The sequence below is a fragment of the Pongo pygmaeus genome, chromosome 3 (genome assembly GCF_028885625.2).
Source record: "Pongo pygmaeus isolate AG05252 chromosome 3, NHGRI_mPonPyg2-v2.0_pri, whole genome shotgun sequence".
NCBI classification, from domain to species: domain Eukaryota; kingdom Metazoa; phylum Chordata; class Mammalia; order Primates; family Hominidae; genus Pongo; species Pongo pygmaeus.
This window is the reverse complement of record NC_072376.2, coordinates 95,311,400-95,328,815: the sequence shown is the minus strand read 5'-3', so window position 1 is coordinate 95,328,815 and position 17,416 is coordinate 95,311,400. Positions and strand designations below refer to the sequence as shown.

General features: G+C 44.6%; 1 protein-coding gene across 6 annotated transcripts in view; it reads left to right on the top strand.

The window, feature by feature from the left end:
* Positions 1-2,720: 2,720 nt before the first annotated feature.
* Positions 2,721-17,416, top strand: part of LIN54 (lin-54 DREAM MuvB core complex component) — an 88,942-nt gene continuing 74,246 nt past the window's right edge. For 3 of the 6 annotated variants that reach the window (XM_054486300.2, XM_063663832.1, XM_054486296.2), the window contains exon 1: positions 2,721-2,873. The gene's annotated coding sequence lies outside the window, so the exon portion shown is untranslated. Of the gene's footprint in view, positions 2,874-4,913; positions 5,164-13,040; positions 13,060-17,416 lie in introns of those variants that run through there. The other 3 variants (XM_054486301.2, XM_054486297.2, XM_063663831.1) reach the window with 2 other exon arrangements.

Sequence of the window (17,416 nt, the reverse complement as noted above, 5' to 3'; positions counted from 1 at the left end):
CCGCACCTGGACCCTATGATTATTATTATTATTATTTTTTTTTTATTGTTTTGAGACGGGAGTCTCGCTCTGTCGCCCAGGCTAGAGTGCAGTGACGCGATCTTGGCTCACTGCAACCTCCGCCTCCCGGGTTCAATCAATTCTCCTGCCTCAGCCTCCTGAGTAGCTGGGATTACAGCTGCCCGCCACCACGCCCAGCTAATTTTTGTATTTTTAGTAGAGACGGGGTTTCACTATGTTGGTCAGGCTGGTCTGGAACCCCTGACCTCGTGATCCACCCGCTTCGGCCTCCCAAAGTGCTGGGATGACAGGCATCAGCCACCGTGCCCGGCCTGACTATTTTTAATAAGGACCATTTAGTCTCCTTCTTCCTTTATATTATAACTCTTCTTTCATTTTTTCTTATTTAACTTAGCTAGAACACACTCAAAAATGGTAAATAGCTACTATATCCCTGCCTCCTTATTGAGTTTCTGATTTTAAGGTGAAAGCCTGTGCCATTTCACTGAAATGTATGGTGTTGCTCTCTGATGATTACCTTGATCCAATTAAGGAAATATTCTTTTATTTCTAGTTTACTAAGAATTTAAAAAATTCAAAGTGGTTGTTGAATGTTATACAATGTATCTCTAGAGACTATCATTTGGTTTTTCTCCTTCAATCTAATAAATTACACTAGTAGATTTCTTAATGTTAAATCACTGTTTATGTTAAACCATATACTTCGTCATGATGAAATTCTTTTTACTACCACATTGCTGGAATTTGATAAAATCTTTTTTTTTTTTTTTTTTTTTTTTTAAAGAGTCTCACTCTGTTGCCCAGGCTGGAGTGCGGTGGTATGACCTCGGCTCATTGCAAACTCTGCCTCCCGGGTTCAAGTGATTCTCCTGCCTCAGCCTTCTGGGTAGCTGGGACTATAGGCGCATGCCACCACGCCTGGCTAATTTTTGTATTTTTAGTAGAGACAGGGTTTCACCATGTTGGCCAGGCTAGTCTCAGACTCCTGACCTCAGGTGATCCACCTGCCTCAGCCTCGCAAAGTGCCGGGATTACAGGTGTGAGCCACTGTGCCCAGTCTGATAACTTCTTAATTCTTTTTATTTAAAATTTTTTTTTTTTTGTAGAGATGAAATCTCACTATGTTGCCCAGGCTGGTCTCAAACTCCTGGCCTCAACCCATCCTCCTGCCTCAGTCTTCCAAAGTCCTGCAATTACAGGTGTGAGCCGCAGCACCAATAACATCTAAATACTCAATTTTGCCTTCATAACAAAATCATAGTGAGAAAGGAAGTTTCCCTTCTCTTTTTTGGGTACTGTTTGTCTTGGGTTTTAGTATGAGAGTTATGCTGCCTTGTGGAATAAACTGGGAAAGGGTCTCCCTTTTTTGAGATATTTTGGTCTCTCTAAAATCTAGCCAGTTTTGGGTACCCCATCTCACTCTCTTCTTCCTTCCAGTGGTGCCCCAACAGTACCATCAATCATTTTACCATGAGGATTTCTCACACTAGCTCTCAAGGTTCCTCATAAAGTGGGCTCACAATGCTGATCTCCAACAAAGCCTTTGTGTCATTCAACTTTATCACATTCCTTGCACATGTCACAGACCTTCCCATTTTCAAGGCTTTGCTAATTTCATGACATTTGCCTTGTTAAATCCTGACTATTAGTGTTTGGGCTGGTACTGGGTGTTGATTATGGCACAAGGGAACTAACATTTCAGGCAGAGACTGTGTACCTGCTTAACACCCTTCATTTTATTTAACCATCAGAATCCTGGGAAGTTTTGTTATTTTTATTTGCTGGATAGGAAAATAAACGTTATACACTATACACTAATAAACGGAGGTGCCATTAAATACCAGTACTGCTTGATTCCAAAGTGACTGCTGCCTCCACTACACGGTTTCACCTCCTCTATTGTGTTCCCTAGGTAGTCTCTCATGCTGACTTGTATGTCCTCCGTACTCCATTAGCAAATTATACACTGTATCGCACCATCTTACATTTACACTCTTGTATTTTCCATTTTCGTATATGTAGTGCTTGTCTCACACACAGCAGTTGATAATAATCTCTCAGAATAATTTTTTTTTTCCCCTCAGAATGATCTGTCAGCGTCTGTTCATCCGACTCCGTATTTGGATATCATATAAATCGAGGGAAAAAATAAAAGGTGATTAAATACAAATAATTTTGACAGTGTTAGTCTTAGCCGTGTGTTGCAAGAAAAGCAAAACGTCTCTTTCAAAATAAGTTTAACTCTCAATGATCTCCCTGTGGCTTTTTAGCGACCCCTGCAAAACTAGTGCCTAAAAACACAGTGACTTGGCATTTGTGACTACTGATCACCTCCTCACTCAAGCACATCAAACAGCGGGATATCCTGGAAGTCGCACCTACAACCCGGACTTCCTAACAAGGAAAGCTAGACGAAGGGACGGTCTCTCCCAACCGCAGCGCGATGCGGGTCCTCCCCCCATCAGCTTCAGTCCGATGGAACATTCCGTGCGATCGCTTTGACCGGGCGCCACTCGGCGTCACGTGGAGCTGGAGCGCCCTGGCGGAGCCCAGCGGAATGACGCGGGCTTGGGTTGCCAAGGGGAGGGACGAGGCGCCGCGGAAGAGGCGGAGCGAAGGAAGCCGGCCGTGGGGCGGGGTGCGGAGCGCAGGGGCGGGCAGAGAGGGGCGGGCAGAGAGGGGCGCGCGGGCGGGGAGGGCCCAGCGTATTATGGGATGCGGCGGTGGAATGGCGCTGGGCGCGTGATTTTGAACAAACCCTGGTCTGTGTCTCGGAGGCGCCGCCGCCGCCGCTGCTGCTGGGAGCCCAGGGAGCGCCGCGCGACCAGGAGGCGGCGGCGCCGCCGGCTTTGGTGAGTGTCAGCCCCCGGGATGGGGGCTACTGGGCGGGCTGGCGGGAAGGGGGAACCGGCCCCCGCTGCGAGTGCCTGCGCGGGCGGAGAGCGCTGGACCGCTCCCTCCGGGAGCCCGGGCCGGTGGTCCTTGGCGGGGAGCGGGAACCCGTCAGCGGGGTCCGCCGCGCCCCTTGCCTGAAGCTGGGCTGCGGGGGGCGAAGGATCCTCGGGGCTCGGTCTCCCAGTCGGCTCTGGGGAGGCTGGCTGTCACCCGGCAGGGCCAGCGCTCGGCCAGCCGCCTGCCCGGCGGTCTGTAGGAAGGGCTCCCGCGGCTGTTGACACGCACACTGCGCGACCCAACAAGCCGGCCGTGGCGGCCCCGGGTTTCTGGGAACCGGTTTTGCTGCTGTGTCATTTTGTGCCAGTCCCTCCTATCCCTACTGCCCGCCGCCGCGTTCTTCCTATGCCCCTTTGTACAGGCTCTTCTTCGTGCGTGTCCGTTTTCCTCGCGAAGCCCACCAGCCAAATGTCATAATGTTCCCGAGGTGCACGGGGGAAGGGAGCGGGCCGGGACTTAGCTTGGCCAGCAACGGTAAACAACCAAGCAGAGTGCGGATGGACGGGGCCGTCAGTGGGGAAATGAAGTTTAAAGATGAAGTAATTGAGAACACTTTATACTCTCAGCATCTGGTAGTCTGCATATGAAAACAGCAATTGGGGTGGGTGGTGGACAGCCCTTGTTGAAGGCTGAATCTACTGACTTTTATATGGAGTTGCCATTGAAACAAGGTAGGGAAATGAAATGACTTTTTCAACTTCAACTTCAACCTTACTCTTCCTGCACTAACTTAGACGGTAGAGTGGCCCTGTTCGCAGCCTTGAAATTCAGTTTGCCCAGAGCTTATGTTGTGGTCGAATGATACAGAATTCAGCTTTTGGATGGTTAACTCTTTCTGAAATTGACAAGGCAGCCAGTTTCCTTTTTTTTTTTAAATGCTGATCTCTTCAGAAGCCTTGCAGCTTATGTTTTGTTATTTTTTAAATGATTAAGAATTACCTCTGTTCTCTTTTGGTTACTTATTCAACTGACTGATGACAAGAGCTGGTAACTCTTACGTACCTAGTAGGTAGCTCTAGGATGTTGTTCTGAAGCAAGCTGTTTATTTTTACTGTACTGAACAAATAGCAGATTTTTTTTCTAATTTGATGACTTAGATCCTAAAAAACATTTGGCAAATAATTTTAGCTAAGAGTTATATTTTCAATATTTTAGAAATTGATCATTCATGAATGTTTCTACAATTAGTTCAATCATTTTAAATCTAGTTGCACTTTGACGTCTTAAACCGATGACAGATTGGAAGTCAGTGTTCATGGACAGAAATGACCAGATAAAATTAAGTTGGAGAGGAAGATAGCTCAGAACTTTATTTTTTTAAATTAGATATTTTGACCGCCTCATCTGCATGAGGATTGCTGCCTGTAATTGACAAAGGTGTCAAAGGTCGAACATGCATATGGAAATAGCTCATCCTGTCAAAGTAGTTCTGCGGGTGGGGTAAAATGTCAAAGTTGGTGAATGACATTAAAGGTCTTTCACAGTGTTTTTAGTGCCTGAGATAGCCACAGTGAATGAAACGCATTCCACCATCTCTCTCAAGTTGCTGCTCTGAAAATGAAAGAGTTTGGGTTCTTTATTGTCCTTATGCCACCCTCCGCATGGCTTTTGGTCTTGCAAACAAAAATATGCCGGACTTGGGACCCCGCGGGTGGCGCGACTTCCTTTGGCGTCCCTGCGGGGGCCCGTGCTCCGCCCGGGGGTGAAAGGTCTCGGCGTAGCCCGTGTGCACTTGCACGGCCCTTGTGCGTTTGAAGGTTGGCGGGGCGGCGGGAGGCTTCCCCGGATATGTGGGTGTGCGCCTCCCGGGAGGGGCGGGCAGGGAGGGGAGGAGGAGGAAGGGGGAGGTTACTGGTGGTGGCGGCGGCGGCGGCGGCCCGGGCTCCGGCTGTCGGGGAAGCTGCTGAGCTGTGATGGTGATGACGAGGTGAAAATGGCGGATCTTTCGAAATACAATCCCGGCCCCTGACATACCAGAGGCGGCGGCGACGGCGACGTCGCCACCCCGGCTCCCTTCTCGGTCCCCGGGTACCCTGGAGCGCTCCAGTTTGGACAAACTGGGAAAGGAAGCTGCTGGCCAGAGCTATCGTGCACGGGCAAAACAAGCCCCGCCGGGGCTCGGGATTGCCCAGGACCTTCTGGAGCCCCTACCTCGGAGCCCGAGGGAGGAGAAAGCGGCAGCCGCTGAAGGTAGAGGAGGAGGGGGTACCCGAGGGCTTCTCTGTCTGGAGATCTCTTTATTTGGGGGGATGGGGGTGGGTGGGGAAAGAATTGCGCGGTGGATCAAGGAATGACTTGTCTGGAGTGCGAAGAATCAGTAGCCTCGTCATGACATCAACATTATTCTTTGAGTGTTAAGAGGGCTCCAGTTTGCTCTTATACCTAAGGCTGCTGCTGAGGCCTAGAGGAACCGCTAGCACTTATCATGATTTCCTGATATAATTTTTAAAACAGCCACTCTGGCGGGTGTTGCTTTGATGGTGTTCAGCAGTTCTTGGGGTTGTACGTTTCTTTAGGGAGGCAGAGCATTAGCATTTTATTATGCATTTAAGGTCTGTGTCTTAGATCCCAGTCTGTAACTTGTTGGGCTGTGGATGTTCACATTTTATAGAATAGGGACCAGTTTTATAAGAATTAGAAAAAAAATTTTAATGCTCTGTTATCCTTAGAGTAACTAACCTCTTTGCCCCTGCCATTTGGCAAATAACAATTGAGATACTCTCAGTTATATTTTACACTCATGCTTTTCACGGAAGTTCTTCTCTATACTCATCCTCCTGCCCCCGCCAACCTAGTTCATGAATTCAGAAAGTAAAGTTATGAAAAATTTTGCTGTAGATTTTATAATGCAAATGAAATACAGCTCTAGGAGCTCTCTTTTGGTCATGAGTTTTACCTTCATTGTTAAGAAGGAGAGTTGCGATGGCGTGATGCAAGCATTTGTTGTGAGTACATTAAGTTGGGAAAGATAAATTGAGACCTCTGTTATTTCTAAATGCTGGAGTGATTAGCCTAGCCCTTTGTTTAGAGAGCTGGATTGATTGACTATAACAGCCACTGTTTTATTAGGTTATCCGAAGACCCATGTAAGTTTTAGGTTATGCTGAAAGATCCCTAGCAGTCTGTCTCCTTGCACACAACACTAGTGTTACAGAAAAGTTACATGTGAATCAAATTTTTAGGCTGGGCAAAAAAATTTTTATACATTAATTTGGACCCTATGCTTTTCCCCCAACTTTTTTGGGTCAATGACATTGAGTGTATAATGAACAGAAAGATTAGTATTGAGGAATGCCCATGGGTAATGTTTATGATTAGCCCTAAATTTCCTTATTCAAATTGTCTACTGAGAGTATATGTGATATTATTTCCTTATTCAAATTGTCTAAAAAGAGTATATATAACACACCGTGCCATAGTGTGTCATATATCAGAAATTTTGTAGTTTACTTAGAGGGGAAATATTTTGTGTGAATGGGTGTGTATAGTTTGTAGGTCTGGCTTTCACTTACTAGAAGAATAAGAGACCCAAAAAATTTTTTAGGAGAAATACCTGAGAGGTACTCAGAAGGTTTAATGATGATGATAATGATTATTTTTTAAAAATAATTTGTCTGTTGCTGTATTATTCAGTAGGTACTTGGTTTTGTCTTTTTAAAATTACAATTTTTATGTTGCAGTTATTTGACACATGCCTTATAGCTGCTGACTTAGTAGTAAGACTAAGAATTTTAAAAATAATTAAAATAAGGTGATTAAAAAGCTTTTTCATTGGCTTTCTTTTATTCACAGAGTGTTATTGTCTCTTTGTGATTCTTTGTGATTGTCTTTAAAGACCAGTTTTCAGATTGTCCTGGTTAGAACAATTGTCTATTAATAATTAAAAGTGTGTTAGAGAGAAATGAAGCAAGAGTTATACCACCAGAGATAGTCCAGTGTTCATTTTTTGGGGGAAGAGTATTATAGATTTTCACTACTTTTTCTTTTTTTTTTTCCGAGACAGAGTTTCACTCTGTCGCCCAGGCTAGAGTGCAGTGGCGCAGGCTAGAGTGCAGTGGAGCGATCTTGGCTCCCTGCAAGCTCCGCCTCCCGGGTTCACGCCATTCTCCTGCCTCAGCCTCCTGAGTAGCTGGGACTACAGGCGCCCGCCACCACGCCTGGCTAAATTTTTTTGTATTTTTAGTAGAGACAGGGTTTCACCGTGTTGGCCAGGAAGGTCTCGATCTCCTGACCTCGTGATCCACCCACCTCGGCCTCCCAAAGTGCTGGGATTACAGGCTTGAGCCACCGCGCCCGGCCGATTTTCACTACTTTTTCAAACATTATTATTGGGTGTCTACTATGTGTCATGTAGTATGCTAGGGATAGTGGATAAAATAACCTCAATATCATTACCGCAGGGAACTTTCAGTTTAAGAATCACTGGAGGTGAAGTTGGAAGGATTGATTGAGTGGGGTCTTGCTGCAGAAGGCCTTAATAGTTAGAGAAAATGTAACTTAGTGTAGAAGAATGACAGCCTCAGAGATATACTTCAGAAGATAAACCCTGTACATGTAGCTTTTATGTAGAATGCATTGTAGGTGAGGGGAGATGGAGGTAAAAACACCATAGTAGGCTTCAGGAGTTGGAGATTTAGACACGATTGGTTACAGGAGGATAGAGTCATGGTGAAGGTATAATCTGCATGATATATGACAGATTAATATTTCTATGGAAAGAGATGTCAACGATAATACAATTGTAAGCCCTGGTGTTTGATAGAATTTTTTTTTTTTTTTTAAATGAGATGGGGTCTCACTCTGTCACCCAGGTTAGGGTGCAGTGGATCTCAGCTCACTGCAACCTCTGCCTCCCAGGCTCAAGTGATAATCCCACCTCAGCCTGGTGAGTAGCTGGGACCACAGGCGTGGGCCACCACGCTCAGTTAAGTTTTTGGATTTTTGGTAGAGACAGGGTTTCACCATGTTGGCCAGGCTGGTCTCAAACTCCTGAGCTCAGGTGATCTACTTGCCTCACCCTCCCAAAGTGTTGAGATTACAGGCGTTAGCCACCACGCCTGGCCATTTAGTAGACTATCGAATGCCGTAAAACAATAGAGAAATCAGGAGGAGAAGCTAATTTAGATAAACAGGAAAATAACTTTGAGTTACAGCATACCTCATAACTATCTTCACAGTAACCCTGTAAGTAAATGAAGCTCGGAGATGTTGTTATTGACTTGGATTACATGATAAGCAACTAGGAGAGCCATGATTTGGAAACAGGTCTTTTCTGATTTGAATCTGCATGTTTTTTCCATCATGTTAATCATAAGCATGAATAATATAAAGTTCCCTTTTTTATTTTTATGTATTTGTTCAGTTTCATAGGATGTTTTATTCTCATTCTCGGGTACAATGCCTATCCCTTGGTACATAACCCTATTCATTGAGTATGTGAATAAATGAATAGCATTTATTTGTTATTTCACTCAGTTATATAATTTCTTTTTATTTATTTATTTATTTTTATGTATTTATTTGTTTTTTGAGACGGAGTCTTAACTCTGTTGCCCAGGCTGGAGTGTAGTGGTGTGATCTCCGCTCACTGCAGCCTCCACCTCCCGGGTTCAAGCGATTCTCTTGCCTCAGCCTCTCGAGTAGCTGGGATTACAGGCGCCCGCCACCATGCCTGGCTACTTTTTGTATTTTTAGTAGAGACGGGGTTTCACCATGTTGGCCAGGCTGGTCTCGAACTCCTGACCTCAGGTGATCCACCAACCTCAGCCTCCCAAAGTGCTAGGATTACCGATGTGAGCCATCACGCCTGGCCCATTTCTTTTTATTATGTTGTTAATTCACACCCTTTGAAATACATTGTGAAATTCATGTAATTATCATGTAGCAAAGACTTTATGGAAAGTAAGTTACAAAATTAAGGAAGCTCACCTAAATAGAATGGGAGTAGTGCAGCAGATACTTCATAATACATTTAAATATAAGTGGTAGAAGCTCAAATTTAAATAGTGTATACTTGAACATAGACTTTAAAGGTATGTGACTAATTTGGAATTCACCTTTTTTTTTTTCCAGCTTTTATTTTAGATTCAAGGCATACATGTGCAGGTTTGTTATTGCATGATGCTGAGGTTTGGAGTATGAATGGTCCTGTCACCCAGGCACCGAGCATAGTATCCAATAGTTTTTCTTTCTTTTTTTTTTTTGTTTGAGACGGTGCCTTGCTCTGTCGCTCAGGCTGAAGTGCAGTGGTGCAATCTTGGCTCACTGCAACTTCTGCCTCCCAGGTCCAAGCGATTCTCCTGCCTCAGCCTCCCGAGTAGCTGGGACTACAGGCACATGCCACCATGTCCGGCTAATTTTTTGTATTTTTAGTTCAGATGGGGTTTCACCATGTTAGCCAGGATGATACTGCTCTCCTGACCTCGTGGTCCACCCGCCTCAGCCTCCCAAAGTCCTGGGATTACAGGCGGGAGCCACTGTGCCCAGCCAATAGTTTTTCAACCATTGATCCCCTCCCTACGTCCCCAGTAGTCCCCAGTTTCCATTGTTGCCATCTTTATGTTCGTGAGTACCCAGTATTTAGCTCCCACTTATAAGTGAGAATATGCGGTATTTAGTTTTCTGTTTCTGTGTTAATTTGCTTAGGATAATGGCCTCCAGCTGCATCCATGTTGCTGCAAAGGACACGGTTTCTTTCTTTTTTATGGCTATGTAGTATTTCATAGTGTATATGTACCACATTTTTCTTATCCAATCACCATTGATGGGCACCCAGCTTGTTTCCATGTCTTTGCTGTTGTGAGTAGTGCTGCGATGACCATGTGGGTGCATGTGTCTTTCTGGCATAAACATTTGTTTTCTTTTAGATATGTACCCAGTAATGTGATTGCTGGGTCAAATGGTAGTTCTGTTTCAAATTCTTTTAGAAATCACCAAGATGTTTTCTACAGCTGAACTAATTTACATTTTCACCAACAGTGTATAAGTGTTCCCATGGCCTCGCCAGCATCTATTTTTTGACTTTTTTTTTTTTTTTCTGAGATGGAGTCTCGCTCTGTCGCCGAGGCTGGAGTGCAGTGGCATAATCTTGGCTCACCGCAACCTCTGCCTCCCGTGTTCAAGTGATTCTCATAGCTCAGCCTCCTAACTGGGACTACAGGTGCGCTCCACCATGCCCACCTAATTTTTGTAGAGATGGGCTTTCCCCATGTTGGCCAGGCTGTTCTCGAACTCCTGGCCTCAAGTGATCCATCTGCCTTAGTACTCCAAAGTGTTGGGATTACAGGCGTGAGCCACCATGCCTGGCTCCTGTTTTTTGATTTTTTAATAATAGCAATTTACAGTTCCCTTTTAAAGGGAAAAAAAAATTGTGAATCCCCAGTATTGTCCTAACTTACTTTATTAAGATATTTACTTTCTAAGATAGATATAAATATAAAACCAAGTATAAATCAAAAGTAAATTTATAGGCCAGGTGTGGTGGCTCATGCCTATAATCCTAGCACTTCGGGAGGCCGAGGTGGGTGGATCACCTGAGGTCAGGAGTTGGAGACCAGCCTGCCCAACATGGCAAAACCTCGTCTCTACTAAAAAATACAAACATGAACCGGGCATGGTGGTGGGTGCCTGTAATGCCAGCTACTTGGGAGGCTGAGGCAGGAGAATCGTTTGAACCTGGGAGGCAGAGGTTGCAGAGAGCTGAGATCGCGCCACTGCACTCCAGCCTGGGCGACAGAGCCAGACTCTGTCTCAAAAACAAACAAACAAAAAGTAAATTTATAAATCTAATATAAACAAAACTGTAAAACCAATGTAAAAAAATTAAACTTAGGGTGATGGATGATGTTGTTTTGCTTAAACAATCTTTGGGTCAGGCACAGTGGCTAACACCTGTAATCCCAGCACTTTAGGAGGCCAAGGTGGGAGGATAGCTTGAGTCCAGCCTGGGCAACGTAGCAAGACCTTGTCTCTACAACAAATACAAAGAAAATTGGCCAGAGTGTGATGGCTTGTGCTCGTTCTGTAGTCCCCGCTACTCGGGAGGCTGAGGTGGGAGGACCACTTGAGCCCAGGTGTCCAAGGCTGCAGTGAGCCATGATCTTGGCATTGCACTCTAGCCTGATGACAGAGCAAGACACTGTCTCAAAACAAAACAAAAATGTATTTCTTTCCATAGTGAATATACTAGGGTCTCTCCTAGCGCAGATGTGCAGTTTTCTTTTTCTTTCTTTCTTTCTTTTTTTTTGCGACAGAGTCTCACTCTGTCACCTAGGCTGGAGTACAGTGGCGCAATCTTGGCTCACTGCAACCTCTGCCTCCCAGGTTCAAGCGATTTTCCTGCCTCAGCCTCCCAAGTAGCTGGGACTACAGGTGCCCACCACCACTCCCGGCTAATTTTTTTTGTATTTTTAGTAGAGACGGGGTGTCACGATATTGGCCAGGCTGGTCTCGAACTCCTGACCTCGCGATCTGTCCACCTCAGCCTCTGAAAATGCTGGGATTACAGGCATCAGCCACCACACCCGGCCTGTTTTCTACATACTCTATATCCTATGATGACTCACTTTCTACACCACTCTTCTGTGTTTGAATGCTGCAAGGCTTTCCTTCTTAAATCTCAGGTTAAGTGGTTTGGCTTTTATTTGGCATAAATATGTCATTTATTTTATAAGTCCATTTTGTGCCTTTTTCTTTAGCTCATCTGAATTCTTGTACATTGATTTTGGATGTGATGTGGTTATTCAGATGATCCAGAATGTACTTTATAAAAATACTATTGAAATGAAAATACAAACCTTTCTTTTTTAAAAAAAATTTAGGCCAGGTGCGGTAGCTCATGCCTGTAATTCCAGCGCTCTGTGAGGCCGAGGTGGGTGGATGGCTTGAGCTCAGGAGTTTGAGACTAGCCTGGGCAACATGGCGAGACCCCGTCTCTAGAAAAACTAGACAAATTAGCTAGTCGTGGTGGCGCACACTTGTAGTCCCAGCTACTTCAGAGGCTGAGGTGGGAGGATCACTTGAGCCCCCAGGTGGAGGTTGCTGTGAGCCAAGATTGCGCCCTGCATTCCAGCCTGGGCAACAGAGTGAGACTCTGTCTCAAAAAAATTTATTTTTTTAATTTGTTTTTTTCATGGAACACTTCACAAATTTCCATGTCGTCCTTGTGCAGGGGCCGTACCAGTCTTCTCTGGGAAATACAAACCTTTCAAACTTTCATCAGAACTCATGGCTTATAGTCCATTGCTCCCAGTTTAGTTTGAGAAATATAGTTCTGTAACTGGTTTTTAGTTGTTGATGTTTTATTTTAGAAATAAAAGCTAAAATCTGGCCGGGCGAGGTGGCTTACACCTTTAATCCCAGCACTTTGGGAGACCGAGCTGGGCAGATCAATTGAGGTCAGGAGTTCAAGGCTAGCCTGGCCAACATGGTGAAACCCCGTGTCTACTAAAAATACAAAAAAATCAGCCAAGCATGGTGGCACACGTCTGTAATCCCAGCTACTCAGGAGGCTGAGGCGGGAGAATCACTTGAACTTGGGAGGTGGAGGTTGCTGTGAGTGGAGATCACGCCACTGCACTCCAACCTGGGTGACAGAGCAAGACTCCATCTCACATTCACACAAAAAAGCTAAAATCTAAGTGGTATAGTTAACCAGTTAATGCTGGTAGTAAGCTCTAGGTACAAAAAATACAGTTGACTCTTCAACAACTTGGGGATTAGGGACACCAACCCCAAGCAGTCATATCCACATATGCATATAACTTTTGAATCCCCAAAAACTTAACTACTAATAGCCTATTGTTGACCAGAAGCCTTACAGATAACATAAATAGTTGACTAACACATATTTTGTATATTTATTACATATCATAGTCTTACAATAAAGTACGCTAGAGAAAAAATGTTATTACGAAAACCGTAAGGAAGAGAAAATATAGTCACTGTTCATGAACTGAAGTGGATCATCATAAAGGTCTTCATCCTTGTCTTCATGTTGAGTAGGCTGAAGAAGAGCAGCGGTAGGTCTTGCTGTCTGGAGTGGCAGAGGCAGAAGAGGTGGAGGAGGTGGATGAGGAGACAGGAGAGGTGGGCATACTTGATGTAACTTTATGGAAATACATTGTAATTTCTGTCTAACTTTTTCTTCCCCTCCCTCCCTCCCTCCTTTCCTCCTGCCTCCTTCCCTCCCCTCCTCCTTCCTTCCTTCCCTCCTTCCTTCCTGCCTCCCTCACCCTCGCTTTTTTTTTTTTTTAGAGGTGAGGTCTCGCTATGTTGCTGGTCTTGAACTCCCCCTGGGCTCACGTGATCCTCCTGCCTCAGTCTCCCAAGTAGCTGGGATTAAAGGCATGCACCACTATGCTTGATTTCTCTAAAAATATTTCTCTGTGGTAGCAAGCTTTTTTTCACTGTTTGCTTTAGCTTCATTGTGTGTATCGTAGAAGGGTCTATGTCATACAAAATGTCAAAAGCAGTCTTGAATAATGCCGATTGTCTACTGTCAATTCATTTTCTGTGCTTCTTCTACATCTTCTTTCTCATTGCTAGCACTAGTTCGGAAGCACTCATCTCCATCAAGTTGTCCCCCGTTAATTCCTCTGGTATGGTATCTGTTAGCTCTTGAATTTCTCCAAGATCCTTTTCTTTCTTTCTTTCTTTTTTTTTTGAGACAGAGTCTTGCTCTGTCACCCAGGCTGGAGTGCAGTGGCGCGATCTTCGCTCACTGCAAGCTCTTCCCCCAGGGTTCATGCCATTCTCCTGCCTCAGCCTCCCCAGTAGCTGGGACAACAGGCGCCCGCCACCACGCCCAGCTAATTTTTTTGTATTTTTAGTAGAGATGGGGTTTCACCATGTTTGCCAGGATGGTCTTGATCTCCTGACCTCGTGATCCGCCCGCCTTGGCCTCCCAAGGTGCTGGGATTACAGGCGTGAGCCACTGCGCCCAGCCTCTTTTTCTTTTCTTTTTGACAGGATTTCACTCCTGCTCAGGCTGGAGTGCCGTGGTGTGATCATAGCTCACGGCATCCTTGACCTCCTGGGCTCAAGTGATCCTTCCACCTGAGCCTCCTGAGTAGCTGGGACTACAGGTGCACACCACCACACCTGGCTGACTTTTAAATTTTTTGTAGAGATGGGATCTCACTCGGTTGCCCAGGTTACTCTCAAACTGCTGGGCTCAAGTGATCCCCTCACCTCGGCCTCCCAAACTGTTGGGATTACAGTCATGAGCCACTGTGCCTTACCCAAGATGCATATCTTGAAACCCTTCACCTCCCACCATTTTTGTCATATCCACAATTTATTTCATGATTTTCTTCATTGGTTATGTCGTAAATCCTATGAAGTCATGCACAATGTCTAGACACAGTTTTCTCTGTAAGAATTTATTGCTTTTGGGCCAGGCTTGGTGGCTCATGCCTGTAATCCCAGCACTTTGGGAGGCCAAGGTGGGCAGATAACCTGAGGTTAGGAGTTTGAGACCAGCCTGGCCAACATGGCAGAACCCCATCTGTACTAAAAATACAAAAATTAGCTGGGCGTGGTAGTGCGTGCCTTTGATCCCAGCTATTTGGGAGGCGGAGGCAGGAGAATCGCTTGAACCTGGGAGGCAGAGGTTGCAGTGAGCCGAGATCGAGATTGCGCCACTGCACTTCACCCTGGGGGACAAAGTGAGACTCCATCTCCAAAAAAAAAAAAAAAAAAAAAAGAATTTATTGCCTTGGGCTTGATGGCTTTCATGGCTTTGTCTATAACAATGATGGCATCTTCAGTGGTGTAATCCTTTCTGATTTTCATGATGTTCTCTCAGTGGGGTTCTCTTCCATAGCCTTGATGTTCATTCCATAGAGTACCATGTATAATAAGCCTTAAAGGGCTTTTAGAAGCCAAATTAAAGATGCTGTATTTGGGGGCAAGTAGACCATGTTGATGCCTTCAGTGTTGAAAACATGGGGTTCTGAGTGGCTGGGAGCGTTGTCCAATATCAAAGGAATTTTAAAAGGCAGTTCCTTACTGGCAAGGTACTTCCTGTCTTCAAGGACAAATCACTGATGGACCCAATCCAGAAAAAGAGTTCTCATTGTCCAGGCCTTCTTGTACATTTGGAAGAGTGGCAGCTGGTATTTATCCTTTCCCTTCAAGGCTCAGGGTTTAGCAGCTTTATAGATAAGGGCAGTTCTGATCATAAACCCAACTACATTTGCACAAAACAATAGAGTTAGCCCATCCCTTCGTGCCTTAAAAATTCTGGTGCTCCCTTTTGTTCCTCACTAATAAATGTCTTTTATGGCATTCTTTTCCAGAGTAAGGCACTTTCATCTGCATTGAAAGCCTGTTTGGGTTGGGCATGGTGGCTCATACCTGTAGTCCCAGCACTTTGGAGAGCTGAGGCAGGAGAATCACTTGAGCCCAGGAGTTCGAGACCAGCCTGGGCAACATAATGAGACCCTCTCTCTATAAAAATTTTAAGAATTTAGCCAGGTGTTGTGGCATGTGCCTATGGTCTCAGCTACTCAGGAGGCTAAGGTGTGAGGATCACTTGAGCCCAGGAGGTCGAGGCTGCAGTGAGCTCTGATTATGCTACTGCACTCCAGTCTGGGTGACAGAGTGAGACCCTGTCTCAAAAAACAACAAAACAAAAAACCTGTTTGAGCAGATATCCGTTCTCCTCAATGATTTTCTTAATGGCACCTGGGAATTCTTGGTCACCGGAAGCTGCTTCTCCTGTTTTCTTGACTTTTGTTTTTTTTTTTTTTTGAGACAGAGTTTCGCCCTGTCACCTAGGCTGGAGTACAGTGGTGCGATCTCAGCTCACTGTAGCCTCTGCCTCCTGGGTTCAAGCTATTCTCCCACCTCTGCCTCCCAAGTAGCTGGGACCACAGGCATGTACCACCGTACACAGCTAATTTTTGTATTTTTTGGTAGAGACGGGGTTTCACCATATTGGCCAGGCTGGTCTTAAACTCCTGACCTCAAGTGATCTGCCTGCCTCAGCCTCCCAAAGTGCTGGGATTATAGGCATGAGCCACATCCCAGCACTTTGGCCACACCTGGCCAAAGGCTGCATTTTCAATATTAGACAAAAAAATATTTTGTTAAAAGTGCAAGGTTTTTGTATCTGCTGGTGTAACTGCAGTGATGGCTTAACAAATTTCTTTTTTTATAATGGTTTTTACACTGGATTCATTTATCTTGAAATGTTGGGCAACTGCAGCTGTAGACCTCAATCTACAGTACTTATCAAGCTGTTAAACTTTTACTTGTAATGTCATACTTTTCTCTGCTTCTTGGGAGCACTTCTAGCATCACTAGTGGCACTTCATATGGGTCTCCTAGTGTTATTCAAGTTTTACAGTATTGCATTAAACATAATGAAAAATATGGGAGATCACCTTTTACTGCAATACACAATTTACTGGAAGGAGGAACTGCTCATGTGGAAACAGACAATTAGTGGCAACACTTGAGCTCATAGCAGTAGCAACAGGAGGTGGCTACAATATTATTACAATAGTATAGTATGTTCTACAGTTACTTTTTTGTGGTTTTGATTTAATAGTGCATCTTTGTTTACATTTCTCTCCACTGCAAATGATATAATTTGTTTGTGTTGGTAAGTTTTTATACATTGTAACTTTTTATAATTTATATATTTTATGGTAGTAAATTATAAAACACAATGTTTACATATGTTTTATGCATTCATGACATATCAAACTTTTTCTTAAATTTTTTTGATATTTCTAGGTGGTGACATGGTTCATCAGTGAGTTTTTTCAAATTGCCCCAAATTTCCAAAAAATATTTAATATATTTATGGAAAAAAAATGCATGTAAGTGGACCCTGTTCAAAGGTCAACTAAACACTCAGATTCTTTCTTTCTTTCTCCCTTTCTTTCTTTCTCTCTTTCTTTTTCTTTCTCTGTTTCTTTCTCTTCTTTCTCTCTTTTCTTTCCCTCCTTCCCTCCCTCCCTTCCTTCCTTCCTTTCTTTCTTTCTTTTCTTTCTCTGACAGAGTCTCGCACTGTCGCCTGAGTTGGAGTGCAATGCTGCTATCTCGGCTCACTGCAACCTCCACCTCCTGGGTTCAAGCAATTCTTCTGCCTCAGCCTCCTGAGTAGCCAGGACTACAGGCATGTAGCACCATGCCCGGCTAATTTTTGTAGTTTTAGTAGAGACAGGGTTTCACTATGTTGACCAGGCCGTTCTTGAACTCCTGACCTCGTGATCTGTCCGCCTCAGCCTCCCAAAGTGCTGGGATTACAGGCGTGAGCCACTGCACCTGTCCCAGATTATTTATTTTTAAATATCTCAAAAATTACTTGCTCATCTGTAATGCGGTGGTATGTCAGTACTTTATGTACAAGAATGAAAACAGCTGTTCACCTAGATTTTTCTCCTTCTGTAACTAGAAAAGAACAGTGTTTCTGCAATAGTAATGTATAAAA